We start from the raw sequence: 15,333 nt of genomic DNA on the forward strand, positions 1-15,333 counted from the left end.
CCCTGCTGAGAAAAGAGCTTGATTCCCTGTGAATTCCTGTGTGTGTCTGGGCCCCCTTTTTGTTTAGGCACAGCAGGTCAGTTTGTTTTTTCTTACCTTTTTTTTCTTAAAGATTTATTCATTTATTTGAAAAAGTTACACTGAAGAAGAAACACAGAGAGAAGGTGAGAGAGCTATTCCGCCTGCTGGTTTCCTCCCCAGATGGCCATACTGGCCGGGGCTGGCCACTCCAAAGCTGAGATTTTGGGGTCTTGGACCATCCTTCACTGCTTTCCCAGGTGCGTGAGCAGGGAGCCGGCTCAGAAATGGAGCAGCCTGGGGTGAATCCATCACCGACGGGGCTTTACCCAGGACGCCAGGGTGCTGGCCCCTCTCTTCTGGTTTGCTTTTCTTGCTTGTCTTAAGGGTCAGTTCACAGAATTGGTGCACTTGGGATAAAATGTAAACTGAGGCAAGAGACTGTGAGGACACTGTGAGCAGAGGTCAGGGCAGCGGGTGTAGCTGCCTCCTGAGTTCTGTGTCCTGCTGGGGCAATGCCACTGAGCCCCACACCATGAGGATGCTGGAGCGAGGACAGGAGTTCTGGCTCAGAGATGAGGACAACACTCCGTAGCATAAGAACATCACAGCCTGGGCGGGAAACCTACAGGACTAGCAAGAGTTGAAGCGTGACATAGGCACTTCTTAGACCGAGGGGCTCCTTGCCCCTCCCATGAGGGCAGCAACAGTCTAGGGGAGCAGGGAGCAGGCTCCCCAGGCATGCTTGGCACCCCTGAGCTCTGCTCCTGAGGACAGCCCCAAGTCCGACTCCCAGTAGTGTCCACTTTTCCCTGTTGGAGCGCTCTGCCTGGCCCTGCTTCCCCCCAACAGCCTGACCCTGACCGCAGGGAAGGCCACGTCCGCTCTAGCAAAAAGAGACAAAATCTTTCATTCTACTGATCACTCCTCTGAATGCCTACAGTAGCCAGGCCCAAGCCAGCCCAAGCTCAGGAACACGGAGCCTGGGGCCTGCGTGATGGCTCCACTGGCCAATGATCAGCCTCTGGTGCTGACAGTCCATATGGGTGCTTTTTCATGTCCTGGCTGCTCCGCTTCCCATCCTGCTCCCTGCTTGTGGCCTGGGAAAGCAGTCAAGGACGGCCCAAAGCCTTGGGACCCTGCACCCATGTGGGAGAACTGGAACAATCTCCTGGCTTTGGATTGGCTTAGCTCCAGCAGTTGTGGCCATTTGTGGAGTGAACCAGCATTCCTTCTCTCGGTAAATCTGCCTTTCCAATAAAAATACATTAATCTTTCTTTTTTTTAACCATGAGAGCCTGGAGCCTGTTTTGGGTCTCCCATGTGGCAGGCAGAGGTGCAAGTGCCTGGGCCATCACCTGGTGCCTTGCAGGGTGCACAGTAGTTAGAAGCAGCATCGGACGCAGGGAAGCAGGCTCCAACCCGGCACTCGGAGATGCAATGCAGGAGTGCCAGGTAGCAGCCCAACAGCTGTGCAACACCTGCTGTTTGCCTTGGTTCTCCTTAGCCTGCCTCCATTGGGCTAAAAGGTTGTGTCTAACAGTCATTCTTTACCCACCATGGCTGAATGTCATCTTCAAACATTTTTATGTAAAGAGATTTAAATATACAAGCTTTGAAAAATGAGATATAGGGCACAAAAGTTAAGACACTTGTTGGGGAAGCAGTGTCTCATCCCAGAGTGCCTGCCCCAGATCGCAATTGTAAAAGGCGTTAGAGACCCGGATTTTGAGGTGGGTGCCTGAGGACGGGTCCAGTGGAATAATGCTGACCCAGAAAGACAAAGACCCACGTTCTCCTACAGACAAAACCAGAATCACTGGAGGGGGCGGTGTGTTGGGGAAGAGGGGAGGGTTAGACAGGGAGTACCAGAACATGCCTCACAGGGAGGCTGGCTACCTGCGGTTCCCGGCGGTTTAGGGCATGGCTTACAAACAGCGGGAAGAAAGGGAGACACAGGTCCCTTGCTAACGCACCTTGGAAGGCGGCATGATGGCTCAGTCCTTGGATCCCTGCCAGCCGCCTGCGAGACCTAGAGTGAGCTCCCCACTCCTGGCTCTGGCTTGTTCCAGCCCCTGCTGTTGCGGGCCTGCAGTGAACCAGATGGGAGCTCTCTGCCTGCCTCACAAATAAACACGCTTTAAAATTTTTAACTGTTGCCACTTGGTATTTAAAACAGTTAAAGTTCTAGTTATTACGATATTACACACAGCTAATTCCCGCAGCCTGGTTCTTTTACCGAGAGCCGAAAGCACCAGACGCAGCAGGGCAGGAACTGGACTGGGTGGTGGTAGAGCAGCGAGGGCAAGGGAGGGGAAGGGGGAAGGCCAGAAGGAGAAAGAGAGAGCCAGAGCCGCATCTGGGGGCTGTTAAGTCACTCAGGTGAGCCAGCAAGGTGTGGGGGACAGGGATTGGGAGAGATGGGGGCAGGCCCCAGGGGACTGGTGTCTGAGACTGTCACAGATGATTGCCTAAGAATGATTGGTAAGGGGGCGGAGTTGGGGAAGGGGTTGGGAGATTGGGGGTGGGATTCTCAGGTGAAATGCTGGGTTACATCTGATTAGTGGACGGCTGGACTGGGCGAATTTCATGAGCTGTGAGGAAGAAGAAGAAATGGCGCCAGGTCCAGGGTGGGATATTCAAATTACTCCTTACACCACTGACGAAAGTTCTGTATAATCTAGATTCAGTTCTGTTCAGGGACCACAAAAGAACCAAACAATGGCCACTCCCAACAATCACTCCCTCCCTGCAGGACTGTGTAGACCTTGTATGGGGTAATATGAAAACACGTGATTTTGGAGGAGCCTGGGCAACTCCTCTGGCAGGACACAGACCCTGCTGTAAGCACAAGAAGCATGAATGGAAACAGCCCAGAGAAGGCCACGGGAAGTTTCCCACTGGCATACATTTGGCATGGATTGGGGGCAGACCAGGCCGAATCAGTTCACATCATCCACTGGCAAATCCGAGCACTAGAACAGTGTGAGTGGGCCAGGTTTGGTCGCGACAAAAAACAGTGCACAATACGGAAGGCCAGGGTGAGATTGCCTATACCGGATGTGACTGCAGCGCCCATCCAGCACACATGAGAACAAGGAAGGGAGGAAGCAGAGCCGGCAGGGGAATAAGGGGTGGTTCCCTTGCTGGACAGCTACTCCCACTGGAGAGCGTGAGCTAGGATGGGGGCAGACCAGACTAAGCAGGGCTACAACACCTGTGCACCTCATGTGGACTAGATCAGGGAAAAGCCAGGCTGGGCTGATTATTCCTACTGGTGCAAACAAAATTAGAGTGGGTGAGGCTTGTTTGCACTTAGCCACAGCATCAGCTGGCAGAAGCTGGCACTGGGAGCTAATTCTGTCAAGTCAAACCACAGAACTACCTGGAGAACGCATAATCCACGAGTGAGAGACCTGGGAGGGAAATAGTGGGCTCCTTCCTCTTGGGATACCACTCCCACTGGAGGGCACGAAAACTAGGAAAGGGGCTGGGGTGGCTAAACAGAGAGGCACTCAACAATACCTGTGAGGGCTTGACTGTTGAGCTGGTTAGATGGAACTAAGCTTCCATACCCATTGACATGTATGAGAGCCAAATGGGATGTGGGACAGACTGGACTAGTCTGCTATACATGCTGGCAAACCAGGGTAGGGGGCGGGCCTAGTGGGGGTTATTATGGGTCGCTCTCACTAGACTGCAGCTCCCACTGGTTTATGCAAGGGCCGAGTTGTGCTGGGCAGAACCAGCCTGGACTGCAACATCCATTGGTTCCAGTGGAAGTCGGGGCTGAAAACAGAATCAACCCAGCAATTGCAACCACCAGCTAATCAGGGCAATGGACTGTGCTGGGCCCTGTACTCGCTAGTACATACAAGAAGCTGGTCTGGGAACACCTCAGACAAAGTTTCTTTGGGGATCTCCCCAGTCGAACTGCCGGACTCGGAATCCTAACCAAGAAAAGACAGAAGACAGAACAGGTCAATCAACCACCTCAGCTATATGTTGGCAGTGAAATACTGGGCAAATGGAGACTCTATGATGGACTATGTCATTCAGTGGATTCCTCAACAACCTCATTGTATTTGGAGTGGTGAGATTGGCAGCAATTCATAACTGGTGAACTATCAAAACCACTTGAGCAAGTATCTCAGAGCATGCCCCACATCCGGGACTTGGGGTGGGTGGGAAATTGGGTGGGGCTTCTTCCTCAATATCCCCATTTACCTCAGATACATGAAGGAAACAATATGGAAATAATAGTCTTACCCACTTTCCTATAGCCCTTAAACCTTTTTATCCAAATTAACTACGTAAAGATTGTCAATATATATAAAAAAAGAAAACATGTGATTTCTTTCTTTGCATTGAATATGAAAAAAAAAGACCAGATCCCAAGTGCCACCATTTGCAAAGTTGAAACATGGCAAAGAAACACACACTATCATGGTAATGAGGGCACCTTTGAAATCAGAACGTACCCAGTTCAGCTGCAGCAGGTCAGCTAAGCTGCAACTCAGAAGTAGCTGGCTCAACGGCAACAACTTGAAGCAGCTGGGGCGCAGGTGGGTGTCATTGCTGGAAACAGCTTTTAGTACCCAGGGATCTCTGCATGTTAGAAGCTGGTGACTTTGCTGTTACTTTTTAAGGTATGTAAAACTTCTGTTTATACCCTAAACACCCCCGTGTGTGTGTGTGTGTGTGTGTGTGTACACATGCGCGTGTATGTAGCAAGAACAATGTCAAATTTTCTGGAAGACAGCCTATCCAAGGTTTTTAGAATCCACTTGTTCAAGCCCTGGGGATGCAGTTCTAGTCCAGTGGGCAACACAGACAATAAATTGATAAACAATGGATGCAATTTTGGATGATGAAAAATGCTCTGAAATAAAGGTGAAAGCAGGGGCTGGCCTGTAGTCCAGCAGGGGAAGTCTGTGCCCTGTGCGTGCCAGTTCCTGTGCCACGGTGCCACTTCCACCCCAGCTCCCTTCTAATGTGTCTGGGAGAGCAGCAGAGGACGGCCCAAGTGACTGGACCCACAGACTTCTGCAGGAGACCCAGAGGAAGCTTCCAGCTCCTGGTTTTGGTCTGGCTCAGCCCCAGCCTTCGTGACTAGCTGAGGAGTGAATCAGCAGATGGCCATTCTCTCTGTGTCTCTCCTTCTTCCTCTGTAATTGCCTTTCCAATTAAAAAATAAATAAATAAAAGAAGTTGCATGCCGTGAGCAATGATGACCAGTGGGACAAGGAATCCAGATCGTCAAGATAAGAAGAGCTGGCAGGATACAGGTGCCCAGAGGCCACGGTGTCCCGGGGATGGGGATCACGTCAGGGCGTGGGGTGCACAACGGAGGCATGGGGGTGCTGCGCCCACGGCCTCCAGGGCTCAGTGGGAGACCACCTCCACGGAAAGGGTAGCGCACTTCTCAGGCGGCACCCTCATGTTGTCGGTCTGAGGTTCAGCCAAGGAGCCTGTGAAAACCCCAGACTGTTGCCCTGCCTGAATGTTGCCGTTTCTCCAAGACCTTCCCCCAGTGCCACACAATGGGCAGGTCCCCGCGTAAGGAACCTGAGAACGGGCCCAGCTTTCCTGAAGCTGGCTGGCAGAGGGGGACTTGGACCGGCTGCCAGGGGCTGGGTGGACAAACATTCCGCTTGCCACCTCTCTGACAAGGCAGTCCACTGCTGACCCGCGTCAAACCTGAGTCATAGTGTCACCTGTTGCAGGATGACTAAGGTGACCTTGTTTCACACCAAAGAATTTCCACACACACAGGGAGAGTGAGCAGAGCGAGATTTATTGAAGCAAGAAATCCCCAGCGTCAGTAGCCTGGAAGGGGACTCCAAGGGAGAGGTTGGCCACGGAGCCTGCCGGTGCTGACCCTTAGATCAGTCCCCTGGCCATTTTCTGAAAACCAGATCCAGATTTAACCAATCAGGGAGGACTAGAGGACTAGATTAATACCCAGAGCCCTGAAGCTATATGCTAATGAGGCATGCTACATAAACCCGATCAGGGAGCTAACATTGCAGCAATCTGTTTGAAACAAAAGTGGGCTCTCAGATCCAATCAGCAGATCCAATCAGCAGACTCGACAGCATTTGAAGCTACCCTGCAAGTACTCTCATCTTCCCCTCTGCTGGGGCCCGTGCAGTGGGTGTGCATGACAGGAAGGTGTGAAGAGAACCGCTCCTCTGCTGGCAAGGCCTGGAGGAGCTTCCTGCTGCAAGGTAAGGCCTGGAGGATGTCTGCCAAGCCACCTCAAGGCACTCACCCTCTGCAAGAACACCCGACCACCCCGCTGAGAATTGTGTAATCTATTGAGGCATTGCTGTTTGCCCCTGTGAGTTGGTTTTCACAGCCAGTGTGAGCTTGGGAGTTGATGTTGCTGATAACGTTTTGGAAAATGGGCCTTTAACAACTCATGCTGCCCCCTTTGACCACAGAATGTTTGCACTAACATTTGTAAAGGGTGCTTTGACTAATCTGGGGTTGTTAGGCCCAGGGTTGTGGTGGGAAGCTGTATTTAAGGTTGTCTATGATCTTTAGGTTTTTCCTTCTGTGATGCATTTTCTCCTTTAGTGGAAAAGATAAAGTTGTAAGTTGAGGAAGGTAGTAGGACTGTTTCTGATTGATACTGTCTATTATCTATTGAGAACTCCCTGACTGCAGGGTCAGAATGGAGAACATCCTGCCTTAAGGTAAAACAAATAGCAGAATTATCTTTGGAAACACCCACTTGATTGTGACATAAAAAGTCTGCGTGAGGGGTCAGCTTTCTTGCATGGGCCATTATGATCCTGAAATCCTAGGGGTCCATCTTTTCTCTTTATCTCTTGTAAAACTCCAATTCACATACCCTTCTGGAGCTGGCCTCCGGCATCCCTCCCTCAAGGGAGGGTTCAGCCCTAGGATTCTCCCTTCCCTCTGCAGGGGTCCCTGAGTCCCTGCCAGCATTGAATGATTACTGAATAGTTAGCAAGCATTCCTTTGGCTTCAAGAGAGCCTTGAAGTTAAGCAGAAAGCAAGTCCTGTTCTTCGTGGCTGAGCCAACGAGAGCTGATGTTGCCCAGGGTGCAGGTTCAGGAGAGTGGGGCGCAGCAACAGCGGCGGGGACTCTTAGACACCAGCAGATGGAAGAGACCTTTCTGTGTCTGTCCATCTCTGACATAGCTCAATCACCACTGATCATGACGGTGTTCACATCTAATTTCAAATCCAGCTAAAATGCCTTGACTGATGGAAAGAATGTTTAAATATCCACAGCACAAATTCAGTTTATGTTGCAAACTGGAATTTCCTTGTACATTTATAAGTCTTTTTTGGAACAAAAATATGCCCAAAGCTGTCATTCTTACATAACTCCTCTAAAACTCGAGAAGTGCTTGACATTTTAAAACATTTGAATTGCTTGAGCTTTGGTTCCATTAAAAAGTTCTTCCATCGCAGACAATTGGTGGGCTTAATGAACATTTTTCACTGTATACAACACCTTTTAGTCTTTCCCTCATAATTTTTCTCACAATATTTTTCCAGAATAAATCTCTTCACCATCTCTTCATTGAAAATGAATTGTCTTACCTTCAGGGATCCATGCTCTTGTTGGTGGTCCTGTAGATTCCATTTGGGCTATTGGGAAGGGACTGGTGAGCCGGCCGAGCATGAGGCCTGCCGGCTTTATTCCCAGCACAGTGAGTTATGCCACAGTGTGCAACACGGCATCCTGTGTGAGCGCTGGTTCAAGTCCCAGTGCCCCCTTCTGACCCAGCACCCTGCCAGTGTTCCTGAGCAAGCTGGAGAAGGTAGCCCGACAACTGATGCAAGGTAACTCCTCAGAGAACAAGAGTATCTGAAGTCTAAATTAAGGCAACATCAGGAATGCTGTGCCCAGTCATGTCACAGCCTGAGGCCAGGCCGTGCAGCCGGACACCACGCTGACCTCACGCAGCCCGTGGCGTCCGACCTGGCGGAAGTGGCGCTCCCGCGCTTTTGCGTTCACGCCGCCCAATCACAGTGCAGCTCCCTTCGTACTGTCCAATGGGAGCCTCGTACGTCAGCGGGAGGGCGGGCCCCTAGCAGCCGTTAGGAGCGGGCTCTGGCTGGAGGCTCACAGCACGGTGTCCTCGGCCCGGCGTCCACGTCGTGGTGTCCTCGGCCCGGCGTCCTCGGTGAGGTGTCCACGGCGCGGTGTCCTCAGCCCGGTGTCCTCGGCTCGGACGCGGGCGGCGGAGCGGCCTGGTGAGCCGTGTTCCGCGCGGTGGCGGGTTCTTGGGGGGCCTTGGCTCACTGTTACGGGGCCCGTGGGCCGGCTTCACAGGCCCGAGGACCGTCCCCCACGAAAGCCTGGGGGAAGGCCAGTCTCGAGCCCGGCTTCCCACCGCAGCCATCTCGGCGAGTTCGCTGGAGGGCTTTCTTTCTGCAACACCTAGGGGGCCCCTTGCGCGGCCGGCGGCCTCGGGGGTCCCTCGAGGGTCCCTCGAGGTGCTGAGCCGGAGGTGGGGGGGCCGTTCATGGAAGGCCTCTAGGGCCCTGGCCATCCGAGCCTTGGCAGGTGCTGGGCCTCGGGGCGTGATGCCCGCGGGCACCGCTGGGCACAGGAGAGCGTGCAGGACAGCCCTGGGCACTGAGGAGCACCGTGCTGCGAACGGTCAGCTAGGAGAGCACCTGCCGGACAGCGGGGACAGTACAGGGCTTGGTCCGGGTGGAGCTCCTGCTCCCGCCGCTGTTAGGGGAATGGAGCAGCGGGGAGGAGCTCTCTCTCAACCTCTCTCAACCTCTCACCACCTCTCTTCCTCTCCTGCTCTCCCCTCTCCAAGTTAGAGGCAAAGAGAGCGATCGGTGCCGTGGGATGGAGGTGCTGGGCGCTGTGGCCATGGCGAGGTGACCTGGAGGCTGCCAGCCCTGGGTGATGGGCTGTGTTGTGTCTTAGGCACTCACTTGCTTTCTGACTCCTGGGGGCATCTGAAGATGTCCCCTGTGGTTTGGATTTGCACTCCCAGGCGTGTGAACTCTGGGTGTGTTTATTCCACACCTTTGACTCACCTCTTAGGGTTGGTTGCCCATTGTGTTGAGTTCTAAGCAGACCTCAGTCTGACTTCTGTCATGTTGAAGAAGGAAGCTGCTCTGGTCGTCCAGTGACTGCCTGTGTGCCCCAGCCTGGCTCTGGCTAGTGAGGGTCCTGTACCCTCCTGCCTGGCACAGTGCCTTTCAAGTAGCTCTGCACATACATACGCCTTGCAAAGTGCAGCTTGCCCTACACTGAATACAGAGTCGGTTACAAGTGAGAATACAGCTGAAGGCAGATACTCAGGAGGTCTGCAAAGCAGAGTGCTGCTCTTAGCAATTTTTAAACAAAGATTTATTTATTGGGAAGTCAGTTATACAGAGAGAAGGAGAGACAGAGAGGAAGCTCTTTTGTCCAATGATCCAATGATTCACTCCCCAAGTGACCGCAACGGCCGGTGCTGCATCAATCCAAAGCCAGGAGCCAGGAACCTCCTCCAGGTCTCCCACACGGGTGCAGGGTCCCAAGGCTTTGGGCCGTTTTCGACTGCTTTCCCAGGCCACAGGCAGGGAGTTGGATGGGAAGTGGAGATGCTGGGATTAGAATCGGCACCCATATGGGATCCTGGTGCATTCACAGCGAGGACTTTAGCCACGAGGCCACCGTGCCTGGCCCAATTTTTTAAAAAACATATTTTAAATTAAGAATGTTGCTGACCAGTGGACATTGTGTGGTAACGGGTTAAACCACCTCCTGCAGTGTCAGCATCCCATATGGATGCCAGGTTCAAAACCCCACTGCTCCACTTCTGGTCCAGCTCCCTGCTAATGCACCTGGGAAAGCAGTGGAGAATGGCCCAGGCACTCGAACCACTGCACCCATTGTGGGAGACCTAGGAGAATCTCCTGGCCCAGACCCAGATGATGTGGCCATCCCAAGTGGCAACCAGCAGACGGAAGTCACCTCTGTGCCTCTACCTTCCAAACAAATAACATAAATCTTTTAAAAAGAATGTTGCTTAAATACTGAGTTTAGAGATCTGTGTTGTGCATCATGTTAAACGGCTTCCTGCTGGGGCCAGCGCAGTGACGCTGAACATGACCTGTGGGACCAGCATACTGTGTGGGCGGCGGTTCACGTCCCGACTGCTCCCTACCAGTGGCCTAGGCCCCTGTGCCCATGTAACAGTCGCATGAGAAGCTCCTGGCTCCCAGCCTCAGACCAGTCCAGGTGTGGCCGTTGCAGCCATCAGGGGAGTGAAGTGGAGGATGGGAACTGTATGTGTGTGTCCCTATTTCTGTAATTCTGACTTTTAAATAAAAATAATCTTAAAAAAAAAAAAAAACCTGCGGCCCTACGGCAGCAGGAGCCCATGTGGGCACCGGTTTGAGTCCTCGCAGCTCCGCTTCCGCTTCCCGTCCCTGCTTACGCGCCTGGGCAGCAGCAGCCCGTGGGGGTGCAGAGGAATCCAGGTCTTTGACTTACATCTGGCCGAGCCCCAGTGGTGACCCCATCTAGGGAGTGAGCTGCCAGGTGCAGAATTCATTCCCTCACTCCCTCTCCCTAGCTGTGCCATTTAAGTAAGAAAATAACAAGCCTTTTAAAGTAATAAGTCCATGATTGAGTTAAGTCTTTTTTATTCTAATGGTGTATATTCTTAATGTGCGGAATTTATGAGTCTGTACTGTAAGAAAACCACTGATCTGTTGCAGGGTGCGAGCGAGATCACACCAGACATGTCTAAGGCTTAGTAAGGAGTCTTTATTAACCAAGCTTGGTGATAATAGAGCACAGTAGCAAATCACAAGTCCATACAGCAATCCACCCAAGCATAATCCAACCAATTATAATCCCAAAAGAAACAAATGGTCATCATCCTTAAGTCCATCCATTAAGCTGAAGACCTATGTCCCAGCTTCCCCAGCAATATAAGTTATTCTAAGAGACATGCAATGAATAACCAGGACACACTTACAATGAACCTGGACACACTTACAAAGCTGCAGACACTCACCTTTCCCTGGCTTCTCTGCCCACATTCCATCACTGCTGGGCCTCACCTCTCCTGGGACTCCAGATAGTACACAGACCAGAAACAACATTATTATAGCCATTGCCTCTTCTAGGCAGTACACAGGGACCATGCTCAGGGGATCACCTGTCCTGGGTTAGCCAAGAGCCGAGGTGCTAACATAATGGAAGCACCTGGCCAGAAAGAGAGTGAGAGCCCCTGCTTCACGGGCCTTTTAAAGGGGCTTGTGAGGGGAGTGGTTACACAACAGTGCAATACCGTCCCCTCTCAGTTGATAGGTGAGTCACAGGTGGGCAGGAGCGAATATACCTAAGTGTTGTGGGCTAAGGAGTTGATGAGTGCTGGTTGGGATGGCAGGAACAGGAACTGGGCTTGTAGCTAAAACACCTAGACTAATTGGACTTCCAACATGCTGGCTAATTCAGGATGTGGGGGGTTGAGGATGGAGTTAACATTCCATTGCTGTTAGGACTCACCTTCAGGGCAGAGGGTAGAGAACACAGCCACATTTCATTTGCCCACTGTCAGTGGGTGCTGGCTATCACTGGCTGCACCCTGTAACAGATCTAATGTCAGTTCTTGTGAACTGATAGTTTTAGGTTTGTTTATGTATTCTGAAAGGGTTACAGAGGAAGGCAGAGAGGGAGAGACAGATCTCCCACCTGCTGGTTCGCCCCCAGATGGCCACACAGCAGGGGCTTCACCCAGATCTCCCTGGTGGATGACTGGGGCCCTCTGCTTCTCCCAGGCTGCTGGGGGGACTGGACTGGAGGTGAGGCAGCGCGCCTGGAGGATGCTGGCCTCGCAGGAGGCAGCTTTACACAGGGCCACAAGGCTGGCCTAGTGCTTTTAAAATGACTCTTCAAACTCTAAATAGTCGTGTGCGTGGCAGTGTGTGTTTCCTGTCAAGATCAGGGTTGAGGGAGTCATTGCTCCTTGGCTAACTCCCACGGAGGGCTTTCAGAAGGTTCCTGCTGGTGGATCTGCTGCCTGTGTCACCAGCCTCCCAGTTGCGGTGTGGCTGCTTCCTTTTCGGTACAACTCCCTGCTTGTGTCCCTGGGGGAGCAGCAGCAGGGGGCTCAAGTTCCAGGGCCCCCGTACTCACACGGGAGGGAGGGAAAACCGAGGCCTGCATCTGCTGACCCACTGCAAATGGCCCGGACCTGGAACTCTGCCTCTCCCGTGGGGTGCCAGCGCCCGCACCTGGGTCGTCCCTGACTGCCTTCCCAGGCCATCAGCAGGGAGCTGGATGGGAAGCAGGGCCACCAGGACATGAACCGGTGCCCATATGGGATCTTGGCGCATACAAGGCAAGGATTTAGCCAGCAGGCTACCGAGCTGTGCCCAGTAAATGTTTTCTAAGTTTATGAAAATGTGTGACATGAAATACTGTACCTGAATTTCACATTTTTGTTCCAAAATAAAATCATCTTTTCATTCTGTTTTTCAAGTACCTTTGCATTTGCTAGTCTTTCAGTTCTTGCCGAGTAAGTGGCAGGAAGGCCTTCCTGACAACCTAAGTTAGAGCTTCCATATTTCCCACAGCCTCTGGTGTTTCCCAGAGTACTCAGATTACAGAAATTCCCTGGGGTATTGTTTCTGTGTCAGCCACAAAATGTTAAGGTCTAGCACAGTATCCCAGTGGCTAACATCCTCCCCTTGCAAGCACTGACGTCCTACGTCGGTGCCAGTTTGTGTCCCAGCTGCTCCACTTTCCATCCAGGTCCCTGCTCGTAGCCTGGGAAAGTGGTGGAGAAAGGCTGAGAGCCTTGGGACCCTGCACCTGCCTGGGAGACCCAGAAGAAGCTTTTGGCTCCTGGCTTTGAATCAGCTTAGCTCTGGCAGTGGCGGTCACTTGGGAAGTGAACCCATGGGTGGAAGATCTTTCTCTCCCTGCTGTGCCCCTGGGGAGGGGCCAGAGCTTCCCCCCCCAACCGTGCCCCTGGGGAGGGGCCAGAGCTTCCCCCACCCACTGTGCCCCTGGGGAGGGGCCAGAGCTTTCCCCACCCACTGTGCCCCTGGGGAGGGGCCAGAGCTTCCCCCCCCAACCGTGCCCCTGGGGAGGGGCCAGAGCTTCCCCCACCCACTGTGCCCCTGGGGAGGGGCCAGAGCTTTCCCCACCCACTGTGCCCCTGGGGAGGGACCAGAGCTTCCCCCACCCACTGTGCCCCTGGGGAGGGGCCAGAGCTTCCCCCACCCACCGTGCCCCTGGGGAGGGGCCAGAGAGGGTCCAAGCGCTTGGGCAGCTGCCACACACAATGGAGCTAGCTTGGGCCTGGCTCAACAGCTGTGGTGGCCATATGGGGAGTGAACCAATGGATAAAATCAATCTTTCTCTGCCTTCTGAATAAATAAAATAAATACTAAATCTTATAAAAAGAAGACTGCATCTTGCCCTTTGTGTAACTGTTATTTATGCTTTGAAAAACGTCACTCAATCGTTGTATTCATTATTTAGTAGCCATCTCATGTTAGATATCTATAACTATTTGGTCAAGTTTTTGTTGTATTTCTGTTGTAATAGTTTTATGTTTATACCTTTTTCTAGAATATATAACAGCCCTGAACAAACAGGCCAAGGCCGTGATGGAGACAATCTCTGGAAAACACCATCCCAGTGGTGGAGGGAACCTCCCAGAAGGCCAGGGCCCAGGTGGGTGGAGGGAACCTCCAGGGAGGCGAGGGCCCAAGTGGGTGGAGGGGAGCCCCCGGGGAAGGAAGGATCCAGGTGGGAGGAGGGAACCTCCAGGGAGGCGAGGGCCCAGGTGGGCAGAGGAAGCCCCCGGCAAGGCAGGCCCAGGTGGGTGGTGTAGACAGCTCTCTCCAGGGTTGCTGCTCTTAGATCTATCTCCACCAGTGATATGCTGAGACTCAGTGTGTTGGCCAGTTGGCAGGCTTATCAGCTGACTGAGTGAGTAGGAAGGAATGGACAGGATCTTTCAGGGAAGAGAAAGTGGTGAGGGACCTGCCCAGCCACCGCTGAGGGCTGCCAACGGTTACAGACTACTTCCAGGGTGCCAGTGGTGAGAGACAGACATGGCTTTGATTGTTGCGAATGTGACCGTAGAAGAGAAAACAAGAAGTGACAGGAACATGGAAAGCTGCTCACTTTTCCCGTTGTGAGTCATGTGACTTTAACTGTTGAGATATTCTAGATTGGAACAGAAACCCCAGCCTGCGTTATTCATGAGGCACATCTGAAACAGAAAGGCTTGAAACTGGGCGAGTTAGGAAACGAATAAGAGCACGTGACTGATACAGAGAGCGAACAGGGTGGGGCGTCTGCTAGTGGGAATAGGGCTGGGTCGGGGGCAGGTCAGCCGGGACTAACCAGAGCTCTGTGTGGGATGCTGGTATGAACACTGTGCCAGGGTGTCAGCCCCCTTGTGAAATGTGACTATCTGGACATACAGTTACGGTACTCGGTGAGCTGTCACTGGTCTTCCTGCCACCTGTGTGCTGTGCCAAGGCCTCGCTGTCCGCTCAGTGGTCTCTGTGCCACACTGCGTGCTGTGGACCAAGTGGCTCCAACAAGAGAGGCTTTTCTCGCTGCGGGACGATGAAGTCTGAGGTCCCCATGCTCACAGGATCAGGTCCTGTGCTTGGGGCTGGCAGTTTTCTTGCTGTATCCTCACCTTAGGGCAAGTGGGCAGCCTCAGAGTCTGACCAGAAGCCCCACCGCCAGGCACCATCACTGTGGGGCTCTGAGCTTCCACTTGGGAGTTTTGGGGATCATCGCCACCTGATAGGAGCTCCCACAGGGTAGCTTCATGGCTAATGTACAGAGTGCTCCGACACTGGGAGATGCTTGGACCAAACCATGGCTCAGGTCTTGCCTAGTGTCCACATTTTAAAATGCTATGGACATTTCTTTCTTTCTTTCTTTGTTTAGCAGACAGAGCTCCTAGTGCAAAGAAAGGAAATGCGTTACTGTCTTGTGGTTGTAATGAAGTCACATCAATGTTGCGGTGCCCTGGTGACGCCTGGAACGACAGAGAACTGAGGAACACGGACAGAATCAGTGTGTCAGAGCCGTCCTCTCTGGGGAGTCAAGCTAGTGACACAGAAAGCACTCACTCTCAGTTGAGTGAGTCTGAAGACAAGAGGGAGTGTGTTTGCTTGAATGCAACATACTCTATACATTTTTCAAACTCACAACTGAAGAATGGAAGGTCTCGTCAGTTGAATTTACAATTAGATCCTGAACTGCAGAAAGGAAAGGAGACATTTTTTGATATTTTGAAACATCAAAGTAGTGAAATGGTTGGCTTAGAAAGA

The sequence above is a fragment of the Ochotona princeps genome, chromosome 5 (assembly GCF_030435755.1).
Source record: "Ochotona princeps isolate mOchPri1 chromosome 5, mOchPri1.hap1, whole genome shotgun sequence".
Classification (NCBI taxonomy): Eukaryota; Metazoa; Chordata; class Mammalia; order Lagomorpha; family Ochotonidae; genus Ochotona; species Ochotona princeps.